The sequence below is a fragment of the Phaethon aethereus genome (genome assembly GCF_964289735.1).
Source record: "Phaethon aethereus genome assembly, chromosome: 3".
NCBI lineage: Eukaryota > Metazoa > Chordata > Aves > Phaethontiformes > Phaethontidae > Phaethon > Phaethon aethereus.
In genome coordinates, this window is record NC_138576.1 from 5,477,263 (window position 1) to 5,497,779 (window position 20,517).

The following is a 20,517-nucleotide window of genomic DNA, read 5'->3' on the forward strand; positions in this document are numbered from 1 at the left end:
ATGTTCGTGCCAATTCCCTTCAGTACACACCTCTAGGATCTCTCCAGAAGGATTAAGTTCAACCTTAGATGGGCCTTCTCCCACTTCTGCTTGCTGGCAGGCCACCACCTCCTGCCCAGGGGCAAGTTTAGATGGATCTGCTGTGCTTGGTTGCAGCGCCCTGTTATTTCGTGTACCACTTCTAATGATGCATTCCACAGAATCACTAAGGTTGGAAAGGACCTTCAAGATCATCAAGTCCAACCGTTAACCCAATGCCACCATGCCCACTAAACCATGTCCTGAAGTGCCACGTCCACACATTTTTTGAACACTTCTAGTGATGATGACTCCACCACCTCCCTGGGCAGCCTTTTCCCATGCTTGACCACTCTCTCAGTAAAGACATTTTTCCTAATATCCAATCTAAACCACCCCTGGCGCAACTTGAGGCCATTTCCTCTTGTCCTATCACTGGTTACTTGGGAGAAGAGGCCAACACCCACCTCACCACAACCCCCTTTCAGGTAGTTGTAGAGAGCGATAAGGTCTCCCCTCAGCCTCCGCTTCTCCAGACTGAACAACCCCAGTTCCCTCAGCCGCTCCTCATAAGGCTTGTGCTCCAGACCCCTCACCAGCTTCGTTGCCCTTCTCTGGACACGCTCCAGTACCTCAACATCCTTCTTGTAGTGAGGGGCCCAACACTGAACTCAGGATTCGAGGTGCGGCCTCACCAGTGCCAAGTACAGGGGCACGATCACTGCCCTACTCCTGCTGGCCACACTAGTGCTGATACAGGCCAGGATGCTGTTGGCCTTCTTGGCCACCTGGGCACACTGCTGGCTCATGTTCAGCTGGCTGTCAACCAGCTGCCCCAAAACCTTGAGTAAGGTTTTTCATTTTGTATCTTTATGCCCTTTACGCTGCAGAACTTCAAACAACTGTGTATCTGTTGATCCAGAACTGAGGACTTAGGTTTGTTACCTGTCAGTGGCATTGGTTACTTGGAGAAACCTTCTGACTGGTTTAGTGAGGAGTATTATAACAATCATGCCTCTTCAGCTATTGACAATATTATTACATTGATAAAACAGTACTTCATAATCATCTTCCAGCTTTTTATAATTTTATAGCTTTTATCTCATCTTTATATTCCTAAAGTTATTAAAAAGGTAGATACAGAGGAAACAGAAGCTGGTTTTGCTTATAGTTTATAAACTTTGATAGATGTTAAAACCCAGACAGATATCTGGAACAGCATCTTCTCATTGAAGAGAAGCTCCTTCCCAGTAACCTTCCTTCTTCCACTCCCAAGCAATACAGCCTGGCGCTACGCCAAATGCCGGAGGGTGTCCCGCTGGACAACCAGCTGCTCCTCAGGATCGGTGCAGGTCTCCCGTAGGTTTTGAGTCACATAGCAGGACTGATCCCTCTTACCACCTTCCCTTCCTATTTTAGACAACAAAAATATTTTTCTCCACAGGGCTGCAATTCTGGGTAAAAACACAAGAGGGTGAACCATGCCCAGACATTTAGCTGCATCGGTTTTTCATTTTTCTACCTGTATGAGTGGCTTCTGCTTTTCCTAGAAATTGTAGTTCTGGGCCTGCCCTGCCCTGATTTTAACACTTGCCTCCACAGAATTTCTTAGCCAATAATGGATGAATAAATAATCACTACATATAGAAACAGCTTGGTAGCAGTTTCTTCTCCTTCATCGTGTCATCCTGTCTCTGTTGGCCAAATTACTATCATGTCAGAGCAATCTATACCATCAAAATAAGGCAATTTATGGTTTCCAGGATATTAACGACTATTTCTGGTAGCCTCGATTTTTTACCTGCCTGAAGCTCAGTTTCATCATCATGACTCTATACCACTATTTAAGGTTCCTACAATCACAGCAATATTTGTAGAAAGCATAATTCGAACCAAAGCTGAGTAAGAATTTCCTGAGAAACCTCTGTTTTCCTCAGAAAATACTGACCTATAAAACCTCAGTTCTCTTACAGGAGGATACATAATTTTGGCAAAACTCTCACGGGTTTTCAGGGATATTTTCCAAGTTTTAATTTCTGCTTACAACCAATCCACACACACACTTCCTTTTTCCTCCCTCTGTCTCTGGCCCAATGAATATTTCAAGAGGAATGATTTTATTATCAGAGGTTTCTGACAGCTCCCTCCCCAAAGAGCCAACTTTTATGCTCTGAGTATCTAGCTATGGATATCCAGCAGCAGGAGCTGGAAGAGATTTTCTGCATCATGAGGTGCCACCCTAGAGCACCATGCAACCCGCTGGGCTGCTGGGGGGTATCCAGGTATTAACCTTCACACTTCCATAGGGAATTTCAAAAGATTCTACTTCCTTATTGATGTGGAATAGAAGAAATAGCAGGTGAGATAAAATGCTACCTGCATGATCCTGTTTGTCAATACAGACTTCAAGGAGAGCTTGGGTCACTCCACTTAGTTGTTCATGTCCCTGGAAAGGCTGAGATGTTTCTGAATATGAGTTTCCCATATACACATGAGGTAAAAGCAATATGATTTTCACTGAGATCCAGTACGACAAATAACATTTTTCTCCATTTTCTGACTGTATTTTCACGAACTTATTTTTCATACTGATGCCCTGAGAGTTGTTTCCTTTGTGATACTAGCATATGCTTTTTCATATGTGCTGAAGTTACATCTACGGGATTGTGCTACTTTTTAGGTCTAGTTCAGGTGAGAATCTAGTAACACTGAGAATTTCTTACAATTTCTGTTCTGGTTCCAGATATATTCATAAGAAGCACATGTGCTAAGAGATGATAAGAGCAACTGCTATAGTACAAGTCCAAGCCTTATCTGTGGAGAATGATGTAAGAGCTCTTCAGCAGTTCACTTACTGACAAGGACTTTAAAGAAAAAGTTTTGAACAAATATTATAAAGTAACTTTAACAATCTTGTGGCTTTTGAAGAAAGAACATTTTTTATATTTAAAATGTACCAACTGCAGTAGTCACGTTATCTAATTTGGCTGCCTGAGAATCAACCTCTGGGCTAACAAAAATGGAAGGTCTTTCACTTTCAGTATCACGAAGTCTTGCTGAGAGTCATGGGCCTAAATCTTCCCTGTTTTTATCCATCTATCGTTATGATACAGAGAACAACTCTTCCATAAATCTTGCCTCACTCATGTCCTAGACATATCACACCTACAATAACAACAGATTAAGCAGCTAAAGCTAAAACTTTATACTAGATGGAAAGCAAGGTTGGAAACCTTGACATGCCATTAGAAATTTGTGTTGTCAGAACATCCAATTAATGCCCAAGAAACAAAATTGTAGCAAGATGCTTGAGCAAGACCAAACAGCAAAAGGCCATCAGAGCAGGGACAGGATGAGGATGTTCCCCACCCCTGGGCTGCTCCAAGCTCTTCTAGGCCAGGCTGCCAGAAATTGGATTCCTCTAAGTGTAAGGGCCACAGTCAAACAGTGAAAAACAGGAGACCGACTTTCTCATTAAGAAGCTACTTGACAGTTACTGTCTCCACTCCGAGCGGCAAGCAAGACATTTAACTTCCGTGCTTCAGCCTCACCGACTGCAATGCAGAGATAAACTGACAAAGTCAGGGCAAGGAAGATTAATTAGTGGATGCTGAAAAAGTGCCTGTGAAGCACTCAGACATGTTAATTATAATATCGCATGCAGTAGCCACACCTCCAGTATAATTATATCTCAGTTTAACCACAAGTCAAGGGGACACAGGGCACGAGGAGATACAAGTGAGGAAACAACACTCCCTCCCACGCTGACCCACTGGTGACGTCTGAAGGTTCACAGGCTGGTCACCGGGCTCAGTCATCTGGTCTTGGGTCTGTGCAATACAGCCATGGGGCTGTTCCCTCGGACTGACAAAAATATACTGACACCTGCATCAATAACAAGTCTTGAAGAAAGGCAATTTTTAGGAAAAGTTGAGGTAACATATTGGCATGGAGATACTCTCACATACATTAAGGAAATATCCATGTTTATTATTGATTCTGTTACTGATGGGCAACCCAATGCTCAATGTGTGTAACTGAAATGACTCTTTAAAATGCTTATCGACAGATTTTTTGGGTTTTTTCCACAGTAACAGAAATGATCATTTCAAATCAAACGACATTTTTCTCTTTCTGTTTTGCATCATTAACACTCCTCTGCTTTCTTCTCTTCTCCCACTTCTGCATAAAGTGATAGTGGTAAAGGAGGAAAACCCAAACTGCCACACTAAAATCAAATTAAGACTTTTATTTTTTTTGTTGACAAATTTTGAATGAAACACAAGGGGGTTTTTATTAATTGACTTTAAAACACATATTTTTATTTTAAGGCATGCATAACCATTCCCCTATCTTCTTCAAAAAGTCCTTTCCCAATTTAAACATATTCCAGAAACCTATACTGAAGATAACAAAGGTGGTGTATGTTAAACCATGTTATTTTTATTTAGTCATATACAGCTTGGTTTGTACAGGCACATATGATAACTAGAACTTCCACATGAACATTTAATATCCTGGAAATCTATCACATGTAACAGTTTAATAATTCAGTTTAACCACAAGTTCTAGATGACCTTTGCAGCATTCATACCCAATTTGTGGCTTACAGGCAAGCCCCCTTGAAATTTTTTCACTCCTATGTTTAATTCCATAAATATTTCCTCAGCCTGATGAGGAGCAGAAAATACAATACTGTTCAAGCACAGTGTGAATGTTAGAATGATTTATGGGAATAGTTTTGTCAACTCAGAGGTGTGAAGAATTCTCATCTTCCAACATTTCTGTGCTGGCAGAAATTCTACTTCATATAAACTTATAGCAGTAAAACGTGTCCTTCATCAGAGATTCTCCTTTAATATTGGAAATGCTATCAAAAAAAGCTCTTTTGCTACTAAAAGCTTTGTATCCAGCTAGGAAGGAGTTGGCAGGATGCTCTGTTGGTATATGAATACAGACTTCTTATCTAGAGGTAGACTAACTCAAAGTTAAGTCCTTTTTTCACCACCTTGATCCATAAGGCAATGGAAGTCTAATGAGACAAGATTCTAGCCATAAATACTTCCAGTAAGTAGAAGAGCCTACTCATTGATTGTAACAACAGCTTATGTCAGAGCGAGTCAGTCTGGCAAGACCCAGGTGAAGATCTGTAAGCTCCTACTTTGCACATGCTCTAACTCTTCTCGAAGTGTAAAGACAGCATTCTTTCTCTTGGTTCAAGGCAAAATCTGTGTATCTGAGACAATGGCAGGAAATGAGGCAAACACCTCATGACAAAAAGTTTGGTCAATCTGGACACATTTTACTCACAAGCTTTTCCAGATCAAAATCAGGTTTTGAGTCTCCTCCCTGCTGTTTTTTTCCAAAGCAGGCACTATTGTTGTGACCTGGTGGTTATCTGGCAGGCTTTCCTGGAATTCTGTGGTTTCATGACTGTCCAGAGAACTACTGTTGCAGGTTAAAGAGTATTTACAGCTTTACATACCCAGAGGAGTAAGCTCAACTCTTTACCCACTCTCCCTGGCTCAGGCACCTACACTGAGTGGATTGTTTGCATGCAGAAATGGTGCTATCTAGTATGCTGTTGTCTCAGCTAACCCTGTTCCTCAGAGAAATTCAAGCAGCCCTTGTTTAAATACCTATTTATTTTTGTTACATATTTGCCTTTAGCTATAAATGAGAGGCACAGAATCGTGTGATTATCTTAGGATGTGCTAGGAGTAGGCATGCCCAGAAAGCTTTTTCCAAAGCCCATTGGAGACGATGGAATGAGTGGGTCTGATTTACACCTTTCAGTGTCACAAAAGATGGGACACAGTTCATTTGCCAAAATATACACCCAAACTTCTCGCTGCCATTCACAGTGAATTTTCTGATAAGTCTCCTTACTATTTTAAGAATGGTACTTGACACTGAAAACATTAAGAGTAACTTGACCAGGTCTCTTGCAGTCCCACAGGAGACATCTCAAAAGACAGATTGAAGTTTTGACATCTCTTCATATCACCCTCATCCCAGCCAGTTGAGGACAATGGCATTGGTGCTGGGCCATAGCAGGCAGGATTCCTGGTGCCAAACTTCTTGAGTGTCCCCTGGAATAAGTCAAGGCCTGATCCTTAGACTGTGGAGGATTCTTTGCTTCAATACCTTATCCCTGAAACAGAAACCATGTTTTCTCAAATCAATAATCTGCTATGCAGCTAAACTAGTTAAAGTCTGTAAGAATTTCAGGTGGGATTCATCTCACCAAACTTTACTGGCCTGTGGAGTTTGTCCTTTTTAAATTTGAGAGAGAGGCAGAGAGAGAATGAAAGAGTGAGAAGGAAATAAGTAATTTCTACCTACTTTGGATATCTGTATTAAGATATGTTTCATTACACTCCTTAAGTAGCTATTTCCCTTATCTTTAATAAAGTGAGCACCAGCTCACCCAGATAAATGTAGACACCTACAATGTAGACATTTGTTTCTGCAGATGCTATATGGAATTAAAAGCCAGGAACTCTCCTTTCTCCCTTTTAGTAATAAAAGAAATGTATTATCACAGAAATCATAAAGACATTTGAAGTGTGCTATTAAGTGTCCTCTTAGTCTTCTTTTGTTCTAAATAAACTTTCAATTGTTCTTTCTGGGTCATTGAGTAGAAGGCAGGTGGGTAATGCACCTTCTTTAGATGATGAAAAGTTATTTCTCTGGTTCTAAGCAGCTCAGTCTGGAGCTTTTTTGTGGTCAATGGGGAGGAGGAAAAACCAGTCTAAAAGTAGTAGGATGAAGCATAGGCCTGGAAAAGCCTCAGGCTGTAAAGGGAGTCATGATAATTAGTTTCAACCAGATGCTTAACATTTACTCAGTTTTCTGTGGTAATGTGGGAGGCAGTCAACATGAACCAACTCTACAGGGGAAAACCTGGATATCTCAACCGCAGGATGACTGTTAACTATAAAAGTAAAGTTGTAATCCAATGTCACCTTCGCATGTAGCACGCATTTCCAGAAAAGAGCTAATGTTATCTTACATGATATTGGTGAGAACTTACTTGAAATTCTGTTACAGCTCTAGTTATTTGTCATTAAGTGAGCTGAAATTAAGCCCCGAAAGAAGAGATTCAGGCAAACAGACAGTCTGCAATATCAGAGAAAACCAAAGAGCCCACTTGATTAGGAAAAGCAAAAGCTGAAAAAGATTATGATTGCTCTCTACAAACATCAGAAGGGTTAAAAAATTGTAAGAGCTGCTTGAGCTACCAGATATTTTTATCACAAGAACAAGATATATACACTATATTAATACATTTAGTGAAGAAATCAGTTTCTAAGCTTTAAAACTGGAAAGATCAAGCAGCAGCCTTCCAAGTGAATGAAGAAGGACATAAAAACTTTACAAATAGAGGGCAAAACATTTATGGAAGCGATTATGTGATAAGCTACCTACAATTCTAGGAAAAGTCCTCAATGACCCAAACATTCCCTGTGTTCCTAAACAGACAAATGATCAGTGATTGAAGAGGTAAAAAATGTCAGTCACAATACATGTTTTGGAAGCAGCCATCATGTTTCTTCCACAGATTGTAGAAGCTGAGTGTTCATGAGGAAATCAGCTCATAAATGGGAAAGGAGAGAGGAGACAATGGAAAAAAAAAATGTATAAAGAACCAGGAAGGAAAAGTGAAATGAAAGCAAACAGTAGAATATGAAGGCAGGAAGACAAAACATGAGATAAGGGAGAGGCCATCCAAAAATGTAGAAAATATACTGGACAGGCAAAAATCACCAGAAATATGAATGACCATCCAAACCTAGTATTTAATAATGGTCATCAAGATAGTTTTAGGGCACTGAGGGCACTCATAGGTTTTAATGGCCCTGACCAGCCTCCCTTGAAGCCTCTTCTACCACCTGCCCATGGCCCCAGGAGCCCATTTTGGCTCAGCCTATTTCATTTCAGTGTACCTGCCTCTAGTCTTTTTTTTTGCCCTACCTCCTGGATGGGCCTTGTACCATCCTTTATGTAATCAATAAGCATAAGGATGGGTACTTTTGAAACACAACAACAATCCAGACCATTTTGACATAATATTGACCATAAAATATCATAAACCAAGCTTAAATCTTTAGACCTTACAGAATCACAGAATCACAGAATCATTAAGGTTGGAAAAGACCTCTGAGATCAACAAGTCCAATCATCAACCCAACACCACCATGTCCACTAAACCATGTCCTGAAGTACCACGTATACACGTGTTTTGAACACTTCCAGGGATGGTGACTCCACCACCTCACTGGGCAGCCTGTGCCAATGCTTGACCACTCTCTCAGTAAAGACATTTTTCCTAATATCTAGTCTAAAGATAATTATTAGATTATTCCAGTAACCTCACATTAACAATCATTGCAGATCTAGCTAGACAGATCAGTTGAACAAACCAGTATAAGAGATTTTTATCCAGCTCTATACAAGTTATTTAATGCTGGTAAACACCTGTTTTAGATATACCTGGAAAGTGTCTAAGAAGAATGTGGCATCTAATAAGCCATGGCATGAAAACTTGTATCTTTCACAAGTTGGTATGAACACTTTAGAGACTGGACTTTTCCACTGAAGTTATTTTTCCTTAGTTTCCCATATTTATTTGCTCTCAATTCATTGTAGTGCCTCCAGTGTTGGCTTGTCCCGGAAAGGGTGTTGTATTTTAGATAGTAAGCTGGGTTGCAGTTGTTTATTGAGTTTGTGCTTGGCCCATTGCAAGGAAATAATAAATTCATCTTGCCAGTTCAATAGCATGGGACTACTTCTGAGTATTTAGTGATTTAGTACCTACTTCCTGGTAACTAAAAAACAGTCATGTAAATTAATTATGAAGGTCACAAATCATGTCTTCCATTTGGTCAGTGTTCAAGCTACAAGCAGACATCCCTACTTGCTTAATATTCAGGCAACTGAAGGAGGTGTTTGTTGTACATAGGAAAAACAAACAATATGGGAAATTCTTGTAGGAATTTTCTGATTTTTTTACCTACATTTGTAACTTGTGCCAAGGTCGTACTGATTAGAACTTGTGGATCAGTGTTAACACATTTACAAAATGCACAGTTTATGTTGGATTTTAACCTGTGGTGTGGCTCAGAGATTACAGCACTCATTGAGTCATTGAAATCAGGTATTTACTATCTCTCTGTCTTGACAAATCCTCATGTAAGTTAGACCAATTATTCCATGGATTGCCACTAAATGGCACCTTGCTGCTGTGCCACTAAGAAGACCACAGCTCAGCCTCTGAGAGGCTGATGTTTATATAAATGATCAAAGTACCACACATAGCAGGAGGTCTTCTCCCTGGAACCTGTTTCCTACAGTCTCAGTCTACAGACAACCCCTCCAATCTGGCTGCTATGGGTGGCTTGCTGTCCAGAAATAGCACTGGGAGCTATATTAGCTGGGGAGATTGAAAGTAACACATCTTTTCATTGAGGAATATTCCCTAACCACCCTCTTTGGCTCTTCATGCATGCATTGCAATTATTGCGGCAAACTTAGCATTATGTAGCTCCCTTAAGATTTCTGTACCGTTTGTGTACTCTGCAAGATTTAGTGGAGAGAGGAGTACTTAACCTTCTCAATAGGAGAGCACGGTGAAGTGGACGAGGTGGGAACAGGACCTCTTTCTGAAACAGAAAGCGTGCCGATTTTCCTGTAGTCATCACTCCGGTGAGGTGGCCTTTCCTTACAGCAAATGGAGCACACAGGATCTTTGCAGGAATAACACGGCACTGTACTGAGCAAAACTGTAACTGTAAAAGCCCATCGGGGCAAAAAAAAAAAGAGGATTTATAAAGCTGAAGGGGATTTATCTAGTTTTCAACAAACAGAAATGGAAAGCATACTCAACATTTACAGATAGTGGAATAGACACCTTAAAACTCAGAAACACAGAAAATTGGTAAAAAACTTGATACGAGGAACAAAAGTTCCTGGGCTGCAAAACAGGGAGTGTAAATGAAGTTGTCACAGACAAGGCAAAGAGATGAATACACTTACTGTTGCAGTTACATCACCTAATGTCATAGCTCTCTCAAATCACTATTTAACAAAAGCACTTTTTTTTGCCTTTATTCCTCACAGGGCTGAGGCACCTAAGTTGATCATTTAAATTATTAAAGTGGCACATGTAATCTGTGCATAAGCCCAGAAAATACCTTGTATATGTCTAGAAAATACTTTCTACAATGTGGCATTTAGAAGCAAGGGAAGCAAGGGAGGAGGGGGTCGGGGGGAAGCCACTGTGTAAATGAAACTGTTAGGGAAGAAAAGAATTGGTAGGAAGAAATCATATTACTTGCTAGGAAGGGTGAAACTAATGAGGGAAACCAGCATGTTACAGAACGTGCAGATTCACAGGTGATCAGGACTTTCACCCAGAGCAGAAAGTCTACTTAAATTTTATCTCAACTTATAGATGAACATAGGAGGGGTTGCTAGAAACAGTTTTGAAGACTCCTTTGTCCATAATGTGATCTTCAGGTAAGGTAATCCAGAAGCATACATAACTTCTTTGACACTAGGAAACAACCTTCCAAAGCCTATGCTGCAAATAACTCTATAGCTAACACAGATAATAAATCCTGTAAACAACATTGAAAAATAATTATTTTTAGGCGCAACTTTCCAGATTTCTTTTTTAACAGCATCCCCACTACTGAGCTTCTACAAAAGCCTTCCCTTTGGTAGAATACTTTCTGTTTCCATTTAAATCTTTTTCCTATGTTTGGGAATGTTTTGTTTTGATTAACATGAACGTAACAAGAATACACTGAAGGCAGCAAATCTAAATCAAGTGATGTTGTAGAGTGTCTGCAACCCAAGAGAAACTTGGCGATCACTCAGATTGACGTCGCTTGTTTTCGGTGATGACAGTAAGGTAAGCTATATCACGAAAGGTCAGTGAGGAACAAAAATTTTCCTCAATGTCTCCGTCAAGTCCCCTTCCCTAGTGCTCTTCTGGTAAGATGCAAAGAGTAGAGTGAACACAAATACAGGTGTATTCACAGCTCCAGACCGGATTTTAAAACTTAGAGGGAGTCCTCCGTAAGGAAACACAATTGAGATGATACGTTGCCATGTCTGAATTCATCCCTTTGTGCTTTCTCAGAAGCTTAATATCTGCTTGCCTTTAAAGCAAGACTTAAGTAAGGGACTTCACACTGACAGCAACAGCATCTCTCTGAGAGCCACCTCAGGTGCCCAGATATGATTAAGCGCAGAGGACTGATGGGGAGCAAGAGAAATGCTTACATTAAGAGAAGAAAGACAATAGACATACGTGATTTAGCACTACCGTATTTTGCAAGTCGCATCCAATACTTAAAGCATTCATCTCATCTGTACTGTTTCTTATTGCTTTCTCAGCATAATAGCTAGCGCTTTAAGGTGTATGTAGAGTATCCACCTTCCCCCTGATAGTCCATTTCTTATCACAAGAGCAGTACAAACTGACCCTTGTGTAAGGGAGAATGAACCCCGTTATCTCTTGTAAACAGCTTTCCTGCAACTTTGGGATACACCTCAACCAAAAGCGTCTGCTTCTGCATTTTTTTCCTTCTTTGCAACGCTCATGCAATAAAAGCAGAACATGAAAGAGTGAAGTTTTTAAACCCACCATGCTCCTCTTCAACACGGTTTGCTTTAGCCAAATGCAGCTTAGCTGGATGTAATTCTCTGCCCTATTTTATTTAGAGGGGAGAACAAAAAGACTGAGTAATTCCTCCTAGTCTTAACCTCTACCAGTTTTTTGTGTACTGGAGAGTGGAAAAGCGTTGTATAGTAATCAAGCAAGGTCTTCCATAGAGAAGAAATCTGTGTGATTTGAAATGGAAAAATAAAACACAGCTCCTTCAGCAAGAAACCCTGTAATAACAAGGTAAACTAAACCGTCATCTATCTTAAGCTGTGACTGCTATTTGTCCATTGTGTTTCCTCCCTCTTCTGATGGACATTTAGTGTTCCCTGTAATAATTTTTCAGTGGTGCATTAGTGACTTTATTTTCCCCTCATTTGAAAGAAATCAGGTAAGAGGCTGGTGGGGGTGATATGGATCCAGTCAAGACTGGATGGTCAAAAGCTTATGGGTAAGAATCAGGGACCAAGGCAACAAAGGGAACCTTGTGGCTGGTGTCTACTACAGGCAACCAGATCAAGGAGAGTCTATTGACGAAGTCTTCTCACTCCAGCTACAGAAGGCATCGTGCTCGCAGGCTCTCGTCCTGCTGGGAGACTTCAACCACCCCAACAGCTGCTGGAAAAGTAGCACAGTGAGCTGTAGGCAAACCAGGAGACTCCTCGAGCACATGGAGGATAAATTCCTGTGCCAAGTAATAGCCCTACCAGAGGGGATGTCACGAATGTGACCTGTAGGTCACGAATGCATGTGAACTAATTGGTGACATCAAGATTGGAGGCAACCTGGGCTGCAGTGATCATGTGCTGGTGGAGTTCGCAGTTCTAAGGGATATGGGGCAGGAAAGAGTAAAGTCAGGACCCTGAATTTGAGGAAAGCAAACGTCCAGCTCCCCAGGGAGTTAGTCAATAGGACCCCCCCAGTAATCTGACCTCAGGGACAAGGGAACAGAACAGAGATGGCAGATCTTTAAGGATGCTTCGCATAGTGCACAAGAGCTCTTGATCCCCGGGGTGTAAGTAATCAGGAAAGGAAGGCAAGAGGCCTTCTAGCACAGCTGAGTTGAGACTTGCTGGGCAAATGAAAGGGCAAGAAGGAAATGCACAGGCAGTGGAAGCAGCAACAGGGATCCTAGGATGAGTACCTCATCCCTGGTTGTGTAGGGATGAGGTCAGGAGGGCCAAGGCATGGCTGGAGCTAAACTTGGCAAGGGTTGCAAAGAATAATAAGGGCTTCTACAGGTATGTCAGCTAGGAAAGGAAGGTCAAAGAAAGCGTACCCCCCTTGATGAGCAAGACTGGAAAACTGGCAAAAAAGGATGTGGAGAAGGATGAGGTACTCAGCAACTTCTTTGCCTCAGTCTTCACTGGCGTTCTTCAGTTCTCTTCCCAGACCTCTCGAGGGGATGGCCAGCAAGTTGGGAACTGGGGGAGCAAAGTCCCTCCCACTGTAAGTGAAGGTCAGGTTTGAGACCACCTGAGGAACCTGAAGATGCACAAGTCTCTGGGACCTGATGAGATGCATCCCAGAGTCCTGAGGGAATTGGCTGATGTAGTTGCCAAGCCACTCTCCATGATATTTGAAAAGTCCTGGCAGTCAGGTGAAGTCCCTGGAAAAAGGGAAACATTACATTTAGAAAAGGGTAGCAAGGATGACCCTGGGAACTACAAACCCAACAGCCTCTCAGGACTTAAAAGGGTGCTTATAAGAAAGATAGGAACAGCCGTTTTAGCAGGGCCTGTTGCAATAGGACAAGGAGTAATGGTTTTAAACTAAAAGAAGGTAGATTTCGACTAGATAGAAAGAAGAAATTTTTCATAATGAGCGTGGTAAAACACTGGCCCAGGTTGCCCAGAGAGGTGGTAGAGGCCTCATCCCTGGAGACATTCCAGGTCAGGTTGGACAGGGCTCTGAGTAACCTGCTCTAGTTGAAAATGTCCCTGATCATTGTAGGGGGATTAGACCAGAGACCTTAAAAGGTCCCTTTCAACCCGAATATTCTATAATTCTATGATTCTGAGACAATCTTATTGTTGCTGTCCAAAGAGTCAGAAAACACACTTACTGCTACTTCCCTCCTCAAGGTGAAGGAGGCTATTTAAGGACTGCATGGACAAACTGCACTTACTTGGCTGAGCTTTCAACTTGAGGTGAGGTAGGTGTCTGCTGACTCAAAGTGTCAAAGTTAGTGTTTAATGAAAAAACTCTTCTACTGTGACACCACAGAAATGGGATAAATGTCAATGTTCTAAAAAAACTTAGCTCAAAGTTCAAGAGTTCTAACAAATATTTCTGGCTGGCAGCCGGTCACAAGCGGTGTTCCCCAGGGCTCGGTTCTGGGGCTGGTCTTATTCAATATCTTTATTGATGATCTGGATGAGGGGATCAAGTGCTCCCTCAGTAAGTTTGCAGACAACAAGCTGGGTGGGAGTGTTGATCTGCTGGAGGGTAGGAAGGCTCTGCAGAGGGATCTGGACAGGCTGGATCGATGGGTAGAGGCCAACTGTATGAGGTTTAATAAGGCCAAGTGCAGAGTCCTGCACTTCTGTCACAACAACCCCATGCAACGCTCCAGGCTTGGGGAGGAGTTGCTGCAGAGCTGCCCGGCGGAAAGGGACCTGGGGGTGTTGGTTGACAGCTGGCTGGACATGAGCCAGCAGTGTGCCCAGGTGGCCAAGAAGGCCAACAGCATCCTGGCCTGTATCAGAAATGGTGTGGCCAGCAGGAGTAGGGAAGTGATCGTGCCCCTGTACTCGGCACTGGTGAGGCTGCACCTTGAATCCTGAGTTCAGTGTTGGGCCCCTCCCTACAAGAAGGATGTTGAGGTGCTGGAGCGTGTCCAGACAAGGCAACAAAGCTGGTGAGGGGTCTGGAGCACAAGTCTGATGAGGAGCGGCTGAGGGAACTGGGGTTGTTCAGTCTGGAGAAGCGGAGGCTGAGGGGAGACCTTATCGCTCTCTACAACTACCTGAAAGGGGGTTGTGGCGATGAGGGTGTTGGTTTCTTCTCCCAACTAACTAGTGATAGGATGAGAGGAAAAGGCCTCAAGTTGCACCAGGGGAGGTTGATGACCAAAAGGGCATTGAGTGCCAGGTCCTTGCATTCACCTGGCCTATTTAGCCTATTTTAGGTATATTCCTTTAAGATGAAAACAATTGCTCTTGGAAGATTCTATTTCTCTCTTCTGACTTAAAAGGGAAGCATTACTGGTTAGATCAGATAAAGAAATGTATAGCATATGTCTGGTCAGGTGAATGCCGCTCCTAATAATCCTTGAGGGTATTCTGTAAGAAGATTATTAAATGCAGCTTCTTTCTTATTCTTCAGATAAGGATAGTGCTCATGCTACCCCTTTATCTCTGATTTTTATTGATCTGGAAGCTTGTAAGTCTTACAATGTTTTTCACATTTATTTTCATAAAGGCTGTGATACCTCACCAACACCATATTTTTCCATCAGATGGAAAGGTAGGATGGAAAACCCAGCAGCCATTTAAAAGACAAATACCCAAAGTTCTTTAGTAGATCCAGGTGTGCAAAAATATTTGTCATAGAACACCCTCACTTCTTCCACTGTATTTATAGCCATCATGACTGGGCTGAAGCTAATAAGGACACACAAGGGAATTTCCTAGGCACTAAAATCAGGCAGCTCAAGATGTGTGCATTTTTGATTGGGCTGTGCAGCAGTTGGATGGACACATAAACACTGCTTGCTTTTGAAATAGGACGTTACAGTTCGCTGTTCCCCACCACCTGGCAAACTTGTGTCAGAAACAAGACAATCAGGTAAAAAAAAAGTCATGTAATGACAGCCAGCCATTTACATGGCAGTTGCTTCAGCTGGGAAATATTCAGCCTCACTTCTGTGCCTGGGAACATTATGGAACAGATCTTCCTAAAAGCTATGCTAAGGCATATGGAGGTCAAGGGGGTGATTAGAGACAGCCAGCATGGTTTCACCAAGGGCAAGTCCTGCTTGATGAACCTAATGGCCTTCTACAATGGAGTGACCACATCAGTGGACAAAGGAAGAGCTATGGATGTCATCTGTCTGGACTTCTGTGAGGTCTCTGACACAGTCCCCCATTACATCCCTCCATCTAAATTGGAAAGATATGCATTTGATGGGTGGACTGTTCAGTGGATGAGGAACTGTTTGGATGGTCACATCCAGAGGGCAGTGGTCAATGGCTTAAAGTCCAGATGGAGATCAGTGACAAGGGGTGTCCATCAAGGGTCCATATTGGGACCAGTACTCTTTACTACTTTCATGAATGACATAGACAGTGGAATTGAGTGCACCCTCAGCAAGTTTGCAGACAACACCAAGCTGAGTGGTGCAGCTGACGCACCTGAGGGACGGGATGCCATCCAGAGGGACCTGGACAAGCTTGAGGAATGGGCCTGTGTGAACCTCATGAGGTTCAACAAGGCCAAGGGCAGGGTCCTGCACCTAGGTCAGGACAACCCCCAGTATCAGTACAGGCTGGGGGATGAAGGGATGGAGAGCAGCCCCATGGAGAAGGACTGGGCGGTACTGGTGGATGAAAAGCTGGACAGGAGCTGGCAATGTGCGCTCGCAGCCCAGAAGGCCACCCGTGTCCTGGGCTGCCCCCGAAGCCACGTGGCCAGCAGGGCGAGGGGGGGGGATTCTGCCCCTCTGCCCCGCTCTGGGGAGACCCCCCTGCAGTGCTGCGTCCAGCTCTGGAGCCCTCGGCACAGGAGAGACACGGACCTGCTGGAGCGGGGCCAGAGGAGGCCCCAGCAACGCTCCGAGGGCTGGAACAGCTCTGCTGGGAGGACAGGCTGGGAGAGCTGCGGGGGCTCAGCCTGGGGCAGAGGAGGTTCCAGGGCCACCTTCTTTCAGCCTTTCAGTACTTCAAGAGGGTTTATAAGAAAGATGGGAACAGCCATTTTAGCAGGGCCTGTAGCAATAAGACAAGGGGTAATGGTTTTAAACTAGGAGAGAGGAGATTCAGACTAGAGATAAGGAAGGAATTTTTTACGATGAGTGTGGTGAAACGCTGTCCCAGGTTGCCCAGAGAGGTGGTAGATGCCCCATCCCTGGCAACGGGGCTCTGAGCAACCTGATCTAGTTGCAGATGTCCCTGCTCACTGCAGGAAGGTTGGGCTAGATGGCCTTGAAATGCCCCTTCCAACGCAAACTATTCTATGATTCTATATCAGGCCAAAATGCAGGACCTACTGACTTTCTCCTACGCACAAAGCTTCCACTGTGATGCAGGGCTGCAGGATCAAGACCTTGTTTTGATGACTTAACCAGAAAAACATTTCATAGTCTCCCCTGATGTAATGTCTGAGGGCCACAGCCATCTGTAGAGATTTTTCTTTTTAATAGGGAACTTAATTCATACACAGGTTACCTAAAAGTGTGGGAATAATCTTTTTTCCTCTAGAGAAATGAAGCTGTTTCTGTTTTGAGCTGTGTATACAGCGGACAGTGTTTACAGATCACCGTCAGTGCCTAATGCTTCCCGTGATTTCATTTTACTGTTTTCTTTGAGACCCATCCAGTGCACAGCAGATCTGGTAGACGGGGGAGTCTGCATGCTGTGAACATGCCTTTTCCCTGTCCTGTGAAATTCTCATCAGGTTTGGATGAGCTACAAGGAGTTTAAAACTCTAATATTCAGTGCTGGGGGTAGAGCAGCATCTTGTCCCAAAGAGCAATCCAACCTTTTGCAGAGGAAGGCTGGAACCCTTCTCCTTGCCACTGCTGCTTCAGACTTGGGGTATGGCTACTTACCTTTCTTCCCTTGAAGAGGCTTGAGGAGAATGTCTAAAAGACCTGCCATTTCCTGAAGCTGTCCCCAGACCCAGACATGATACAAGCCAGAGCCCATCTCAACGGGCAGAAAGTGAAGCAGTGACTCAGGCCAAACTGGGTTTTCACAAAAGTCCAGCAAGCAAAGTAGCCCTCCGTATAAAAGAGAGCGTTGCCAGTCCATTTTGCTTAAAGTTGATAATATCTGATGTTAAATGTTGACAGATTAAGCCTTGTTAATGGTGAGAGAGAAGAGTGTTTCATTTATCTAGATGAACAAATATTGGAGTACATAAATATTGGAATAAAAATTTTTCAGAGTCCTTATTCGCATGTACATGTATAACACCTGTACATGTATAGAGGCCATTTACCTGTGTCTGCTGGACATTAGTTCACCTCACTGGGAAAATACCTAAGCTGCTCTTTCTGGACCAAAAAAACAAGAGAAAAGAAAAAGGGGGGACAGGAGGAGGGAAAGCCAGGCATTGGGCAGTCTGCTAAAAAGGCAATGTGAGGTTTGCTAAATGTAATTCTTAAGGACTGCGTATCCCGGTTACACTGGTACATCAGCTTTCTGGCACATACCTGCTGGAGCACAGCTTCTGTTTGTACTCTCAGGTGACAGAACCCCGTCTCATGCACTGCACGGGCCACAGGAATTACAGCAGAACGAACAAGCACATTTGGCCAGTCCTTGAAAATCTTGGGTGAAAAGCCTGGTCCTGAGTCAGGTTTCTAGAGTTTGGATGCTTAAATCTGAACTACTCAACAAAGACTTTCATTATAATCAATGAAGGGAAATGAGAATCTCTAAAATTTTATGCAACTTTTCCTAATACAACTGTTTAAGATTTAAGACTAATCATTTTCTTGAGATGCACACAATTTCACATTAACGACAAAGGCAGTATAATGTGACCAAGACATGCATGAATACTCTTTCAATATAGATTTTGTGTCTCTGTGTGTGTGTATGTACCTGCATGCAATTTAAGATATCAAGTAATATTATCAGAGAAAGTCCTGATTGAATGAACTAGACTTGACCCATTTTAAAAATTTAAACATTTGTTAAAAGGCACTTTCCCCAATAAGATTTCAACAAGGAGCCTTTTCTGCACCACCGAAAGGACTTAATGTAAGGATTGCACATATGTCACATGAGATATTCACTGTGGAAAACACTAGGTAATGAATAATATGAGATATTCATGGCTGAGCTATGGGTAAAAAACAATGAACTTTGCTCGTGATTTTGTTCTTTTTTAATCACTTCCTGTGCAAATAAAGGAGCTCACAAGTCCTTACAACCAAACATTGCCATTTGTCTTACCCTGTGATACAGCAAGGATGAGCAATAGCTTTTTAACAAAGCTCTGCTTCCTCTCTTTGAGCTGTTCGAATGAAATACAGTCACTGCAAATAAAAAAATAGGTATATGCTTATTTTAGCTTGAAAGTTTGATTCTGTGATAGACTGGTATGTTCTTCTTGCTAAATAATTTGGTTTCCATTCCAAATCTACAGACCCATTTTCAAGGATAAAAAGCTGTGATAATTTTAAACTTAGTCTAGACAAGTCTACCTTTATACCAGAAAACTGAATGGTGCCAGGGTTTTTATCCTCCCTAAGATTACAGCAGCAGTGTGAAGCAGACTTAGCCCAGGAGTTACCATGAACAGGGCAGCATTCCTAAAAGGTGCCTGGTGTCATCCACCCTGTTTGTTAAGCTAAAGATTGTCAAATACTTAAATTGGCCATGGCACTTCTTGGTACACCTGTACAGATGTACCCTTAAAAAAAAAAAAAAAAAAAAGAGTTATTTAAATTTCATAGCATGTGGGCAGTCTCACTGGAACAGCAGCCCAAGGTAGCATCACCTCCCAGCGTCTATAGATTATGTCGATTTTTATACCCAAGGACTGACATGGCATTTTGTTGCTGTATCCTAGTGCTACTACTTCATGACCAATTAGTCTACTACCGCAATAGCATCCCTCACTTTAATAGCTACAATTTTTCATGAAATAAAGGTTCCTACCATACAATTTTGACCTATCTTCCAAATACTGGATTAACAGAGGCCAAGTTACGCAGTATCACATCAAGAAAATATTTTTTGAGCAAAACTTTTAAGAGTCAAGACAAGTTTTGACAAGCAATGTGAATCTCAAGAGCAAGTGATCATCCAACAGTAATCTAAGTGAAATTTAATTTACTCCTTTATTCATGAGAAAGTTTACAAACTGACCTGTTTAAAATAATTGAAGAAATTTGGTCTCTGACTTATTTTCATTGTCTGAGCTAAAGAAAATGTAAAAATCAATAATTAAAACAGGAAAAAAAACCCATCTTTTTTCAAATTATTCTTTTTAATAATCTACAGCTTTATTTCCTAACAACTAGAAATATGCCGTTTTTTCTTATGAAGAAATATAATTATTTTCTTTTTAAATAACAGCTCACAATGAGAACTTGTGCTCTATGAGTACTTTATGCACTGTGAAATAAGAACAAGTACCTCTTCAGCCTGTTGAAAGAGATTCTCTTTGCCTATCATACCCTATATGAAGAGATAGGAGATCATTTATGTTTCATACATCATGAAAAATTATTTACCTTTTAAAATGAAAGCTACAACTTGATGAAATTATTGACTACAGGAAATACAATTGGCTGTCGCTGTGTTCCCTGCTGTGTGCAGAAAACCGGGCTACGTGAGATTTTCTTCTAGGCTGTTTCCTCTTTAAAATAAGTATAAGACAGTAAGAAGCATATCTGTGGCTAGATGAGCTGGTTTGCATTACAAACTGAAAAAACATCTACGCTAGCATTTCATGCACAGAAATAGCCCGGGAAATAGAAATTGCTATATTGACCCATACGGTTTCCCTCCCATAGTGGGTGTGACGGTGTGTTTGCCTGTTTCTCTGTTTCTTTTTTTTTGCTATATCACCCAAATCCTCTGAATTAGGCAGCTCCACTGAAGGCAGGCATCCTTTATCAAGCTCTCACAGCCGCCTGCTCTCCTGCA